Source organism: Coptis chinensis, chromosome 9 (assembly GCF_015680905.1).
Source record: "Coptis chinensis isolate HL-2020 chromosome 9, ASM1568090v1, whole genome shotgun sequence".
In the NCBI taxonomy this organism is placed as follows: Eukaryota; Viridiplantae; Streptophyta; class Magnoliopsida; order Ranunculales; family Ranunculaceae; genus Coptis; species Coptis chinensis.
In genome coordinates, this window is record NC_141464.1 from 74,576,630 (window position 1) to 74,582,963 (window position 6,334).

A 6,334-nucleotide genomic window follows, 5' to 3' on the forward strand; every position below is an offset into this window, starting at 1 on the left:
ATCTCGGCCGGGATGTTGGATTCCGTCTGGAGGCTTTTTTATCGAGACGGAATGTAACATCCCATTTGGTATTTTGTCTGAAGTTTAAAAAAACCAAAAAAAATAAAAAAAACATGCGAGACGGAATGAAACACTTATTTTTTCAAAAACTACAATCCCACATCCCATCCTAAGTTCACAAGTCAGCCACTATCTCGGTTGAAGGTTTCACCTTAGGAATGACTTGGGAAAATGGTCACCATCTTTTTCACCTCTGCATTGGGCACTAGTTTTGAACCAAAAGGAGGTGAAAATTTTCACATCCCCCTCTTTTTCACCTGCATTGGGAATGCTCTTATATAAGATGCCCGTGAGATGAATCTGTTGAGGGCTGAAACCATGCCAAAAATGGATTTATTGCTTTAAAAGCATTTCGGGGGGAGAGCTTGTATTTGTTACGGGTTAGAATCTTTGCGAAACGAGGTAACCTAGGAATTTTTCTGAGGCTACTCCAAATAAGCGTTAGGATTAGTTGGGTTGAGCTTCATCTTGTTTTGGAGCAACCCCAAAATGATCGACCTTTTAAGCTCTTGACTACCATGTCATCTATGTAGACTTCCATAGTGTCTCCTAGCAAGTCTTTGAACATCTTCGACTCACTACAAGAAAAATATTTTAGCCCCGGATTATCACCTCCAGTTGTTGACATAGGCAGTATTTCGGATAACATTCTCTACCTATAACCGATCATTTCAGGGGTAGAGAGTTAAATTTGGCTTAATATCTATAACCAACTTGATTTTGAAGAAGGTGTCGGTGGGCTATCTAGTGGTCGTTTGTTGAGATCCTTTGCTTCTATAAGGATTGGCTAACTATGAATAACAAAATCATTAAAAGCTCGAATGACACTTTTTTGTATTTGTTATTTTTTGACGAACACAAGGGGGGTGGACTATGTAAGTATGTTTGGGATAAAGTCATAGCGGCTTGGAAAGGGTGAACTAAAAAGAAATATGTTGTTGGTAAGGAGGAAATTGTGAAAATGAAGGCACGGATGGAATCCCTTTGGAGGATTGGAAAGCTTTTGTTAATCATTGTCATTCGGGATGAATTTAAGGTACTATCTTAGGCAGTTTATAGTCATTTACAAATTGTAATTTATTTTTGTGTATGTTATGACTCAAGAAATATTTGCAAAGCAAAGGGAACCAAACTGTGGGGAAGGACACTAGCACAAGTTTATCACTATTGAGTAAAACCCCGTATTTTATTTTGGGCCTTGGGCTTAAGGGGTTTGTGGGCTGAAAAATAGAAGGCAGGAGAAAAGTCTCGTGGGGGGGGGGTCCCCTCTCAGGATCGGTTTTCTCTGGCACTCGGACTCTTTTCTCCTACTCTTTCTTAGTCCTCTCTCTCTCTCTCTCTTGGGATTCAGAGGGGAACCACAAGGAATAAATTGGGTTTTTGAGTTTCGATCCTCGTAGAGGTGAGTGTTTTGATCTTATTTTCACTAATGATTTGTCGTGATTTCAAAATCCTACAATTTGGTTGTTGGGTTGTCGTAGAAATAGTTTTATTATTATTATTATTTGTCAAAATTGGTAGAATGGTTGTGTGCTTATTTTATTTTATATTTGTCTAATGTTAGTGGTTACTCATTTATTTTAATTGAGGATTTGACATGGTTTGTGCGATAGGGTCATATGGTTTATGTATGATTATTTGTTTAGCCACAGGAAAACTTTAAAGTAGTGACAAAGTATGAGTGGTAAAGTATTATTTGTGAGTGGTTATTTCCATTGTATTTATTGATTTTTCTTTGCCCATGGTTTGTTAAACCCAAGAGTTGGGTTTACATTTAGATTGGATTCGTTGAAATTTGATTATTGATAGAGTTGTGGTACAGGATAATTTAAGAGCTACGTAAGGCTTGATTCCAAATCTTAAAGGATTTGGATACGTTGGCAGCTTTGTAGTAAAGGTGCAACCTTTATATTAGATATTTTTTTGTAATGTTATGAATAAAATATATTGATATTGTTCAGTTATAAAAGTCTTAAGTATTAGTTATTTTTGCTTGATTGAACAGTGATCTGCAGGAGGGTAGACCCTTCTAACTCTTTGTACAGGGAGCGTGTCTACCCTATGAAACTAACTCGGGTAAAGGTATAAGTAAAGTTAAATGTAGTTATTTTGTATAATCGTGTATATGTTACTTTGGTTATTTTGTTAGGAGAATAAGGAACTAAAATGCCTCTGAGTGAGGAACTAGCTTTAGATGGAATATAGATGGAGAGCAGCAACAGGAGACCTAGCAGTTAATGAAAGGTAAGGTCCTCGTGTAGTTTTCTTTCGTTTCATATGTGACAATTTTATGCGGATGTTGGAAAATTCATGAGTTTTGTTTTGGAAGATAGGTTCTTACATGTGAGTAGTGTGAAGGTCTGTTGTATATATATTTGAAGTGTGGTGTCTCTAGTTGGAACTAATAGAGGTGTATAACACTGATATAAGTAGAAGTGAGGTATAGGCTATTTTCATTTTAATATTTGTATATAATTTAGGGTTAGTTAGACTTACCCCATTACTAGTTGTTTTCAAAAAAATATTAGTGATACCCCCAATTGCAAGATCCAACGGTTCTGAGATGATTTTTTTTTTAGATGAAGAAATCTGGCCGTTGGATCACTCAAATCACTAATATTTTTTGTAAAAAATAATTTATAGTGTCTTTTTATTTGAGGATTGGTTATTTAACTTAACTGGCATTGGTCAAGATGGTTAAGTAGCTGGTTCTACGAATCAATATATATTTGAGTAGTTGGGTTTACGACCGAGGTATGAGATTTTAATATATGCCATGAAAATATATTATTTGATTTTCAGGTTATGACAGAATTTATGTCAATGAAATGTTGAAAATACAGAGGAGATTCTGTCGAAATTTTTATGTTTTTTGTCAAGGTGTCTAACAAGGTTATAGGGTTTTGGGGCGCTACAGTGTGTCAGCGGAAGAAGTTGAACGGGGTGATATGAACGTAACAATGCACACACATAAAAAAACTGGTACACCTCAATGACAGGGTTTGGCGGTAAGTCTTTATTTTATAAGCTAGCTTATTTCTTAGTTGCTTAGTCAATGTAGCACCTATATATATATATATATATATATATATATATATATATATATACTATTTAAAAGTGTTTGCTTAGTCAGTGATACGTTTGTGTTATCTGTATGATTTTAGAATGTTTTTTTTTTTTCTGTTTTCCATTGAAAAACTTGAGGCGATTACTGTAGGTTCTTGCGAATTGCCTGAGCCCGGACTATAATCACTTTCGTACCCTTGGACCCTTGGTGAAGTTGGGCAGGGAAATATTATTTGGCCTAAGGAGTTTCTGCAGTTTCTCCCCCCTCATTGTTGAAGGCCATTTCTCCTCTTTTAGTAGACACATAGTGTCATTTTCATCTTGGACTTGGAAGTATTTTATTTTGTAGTCAAGTCCGGATTTTGGACATGTTATTTTGCTTTCTGGATATGTTTTTTTGGTATGGATACTTCGGATGTGTTATTTTGTTTGATGGATATTTTGGTTGTGCTATGTGGATGTGTGTTTTCTTTTTCAGGTGGCGGGATTCACGGTACTAATCTAACCCCTTTTGAGCTCCGCCAACACAAACTAGATATTTGTGTTGCAGGTCCCAAGCCCATATAAAGGAGGGAAAATGCCATATTGAAATTGATTGGTTTTTGCAGGTTATGAAGTGAGAGCAACCTCACATGTCCCTTGAAGCACAAGAATATGCAGATTTAGTTTTCGAGTTGAATAAGATAGTGTATGCAATTCAAGTGTTTGGTAAGTTATTGCGTATAGCTATGTTACTTTGATGCGTATCCATTTTTTTTTCTTCCAACGAACATTAAATGTCTTGATAGTTTCTTGCAGGTGAGAATTATTAGTATCATGAGAAGTCTGAGTATTCTGGAGGTTCTTCTTGCTATATAAGTGATTAGGGGGCCTTTTACATAAAAATCAAATGCAACCAGTCCTTGATGTGGATATGGGAATTTTCTACAGGCCAGTCACTTCATGGATGACTCTATCCTAGTTATAGGAGTGCAGTCAGATCCCACAGTAGCTGAAGAGGTCAGTTTAGTTGTTAAGATTGCACTCTTCCAATCCGTAATGATTTTCTTACTTTCCCTAGACTGTCATTAGACTGTTGATAATTCCACTCTAAATTCTTTCAATTGATTTTGAAAAGATTGCCACCTTTTCCATTTTTTCTTTTAATTTGATCGGTAAATTGTGCATGTTTGCAAAGAGGACACTCATGATGTGTCGAAATCCGCTATAACGTACCATTATTTTTCTTCCAATCCATTTTCAGTTTGCTATACAATGCAGCTATCATCAATTTGTGAAGTGACTTAACCTTCCGGAGAGGACTGCTTTCTTTGATACTTATACCTTGCCTTACCACTGATTACCAGGGCTTATATTTCCGCTGCTAGGAAAGTGTCCCCATACGTCCCAAATGACCTAGAAAAGTATATTGCAAGTGCATATTCCAGCATCTGCCAACATGAACCCTACTCAGCATTCTGTGGATATCCTCTGTAAGTCATAGCTCCTTATTGTCTTTGTTCCCTTATTTCAAATACATTCATTCTACAGCCATATACCACATTCATGAAATCGGGTTATTATGTGCTGGACGGTACAAGTGCTTAGCTTGACCGAGTTACATCTTTACAAGCTCTAGCAAGGCTCAGGTTTTCAAAAACTGTAGCTCAGAGTGACGTGGATGAGGCTCTGAGGTTGATGCAGATGTCAAAGTTCTCCCTGTATTATGATTATAGACAGAAATCTGGTTTAGATGCAATATCAGAAATCTATTCAATCCTGCGAGATGAAGCAGCAAGGATGAACAAGTTGGACATAAGCTATGCCGATGCACTCAACTAGATCTCAAGAAAGGTCAGTTGATTTTTCTCATAACAAACAAGAAAATAGATTTTTATCATCTAAGACATATACTACTATGCTACAACGGTTTCACTCAATCAACTAGATCATAATTTGAAAAAAATTGATTGAGGACTGTCATTTGTGGAGCTTTATTGTGGTTTATGAATATGTTCTCACGAGCTTCTGATCATAATGAGTCTTTACTTATTATAATATCTTGTTCTCTGTCAGGTGAAGGAAAGTCTGTGTATGTTAGAAATCTATCGTCTACAATTTCTGCTTTTGACCTTGAGCAGGAATGGAAGAAGTTTGGCGAGATCAAGCCTGAAGGAGTAGTCATTAGGACCTGCAAGGTCAATACGTGTGCTTTTTTCTACCTAAATTTCTTGGAAGTTAGAAAAGTTTAATTACATTTTCAGGACCTGCAAGGTCAATACTCAATAATTTTGCTATTACATGCACGAGGTGAATTTTTTTTTTGGGAAACATTTGGAAATTCATATCTATATTGACCTTGGATGGTAAATGCTATGTGTTTTTTTTTACTTGTATGAATATTAATCTCTTTATCATTTGTTTTTCGGTCAAGGAATAGTGATTGGGCATGTGTCTTCTTTATGGTATTGTTATTAGGATGGATGAATTATTAGGTGGATTGAAAGGCAAAAGTGGACCTATGATAAAACAATAATTATATATATTTCTTTTTTTAAAAATCTAAAATGTTTTAGCCACGTCCAATGTTCGTAGCTATAGTACAAAAATGTGCGTAGCAAAGCAATTTTTGCTACAGCTTATGCCACGGTCACTAGCTGTGGACATTGCCACTATTGTTCCTACGGCTATTGTCAGTGGCAACTGCTATAGCTTTCCCCACGGTCATTATCAGTGGGAAGTTGCCACGGCTTGAGCTGTCACATGGACCATAGCATGTACCCACAGACTTATGTTGTAGCTAAACTTTTAACGACAGGTCGAAACCCCATGGTCTTCCGTCAGTCAATATCCGTGGCTAAAGGTCTTTGCCCACGGATTTGGACATGGCTAAATGTATGCTTTCTTGTAGTGACTAGTCTTTGGTAGGTCGCACCGGCGTTCTTCAAGCCGAATGGTAGGATGTTGTAGCAGAACGGTCCTTGTTCGGTTATGAAGGACATTTTTTCCTGATCTTCTTCTACAAGTGGTATCTGATTGTACCCGCTGTATACGTCCATAAACGATAGAAGTTCATGTCCGCAAGTTTGATATACCAGAATATCAATCCTTGGTAGGGGGAAACTGTCCTTTGGGTAGTGTTTGTTGACGTTTGTGAAGTCTATGCGGAGTTATACCTGGCCGTTCTTCTTAGGAACGGACTACGATGTTAGCTAGCCAAGTCGGGTAC

General features: G+C 36.9%; 1 long non-coding RNA gene across 1 annotated transcript; it reads left to right on the forward strand.

Annotated features, from left to right (window-relative positions):
* Positions 1 to 1,312: 1,312 nt before the first annotated feature.
* Positions 1,313 to 5,538, forward strand: LOC147478011 (uncharacterized). Its single transcript, XR_015208201.1, has 7 exons — positions 1,313 to 1,462; positions 2,210 to 2,304; positions 3,735 to 3,834; positions 3,925 to 4,125; positions 4,473 to 4,598; positions 4,707 to 4,959; positions 5,182 to 5,538. It is a non-coding gene; the product is annotated as an uncharacterized LOC147478011 (long non-coding RNA).
* The last annotated feature ends 796 nt before the right edge of the window (positions 5,539 to 6,334 follow it).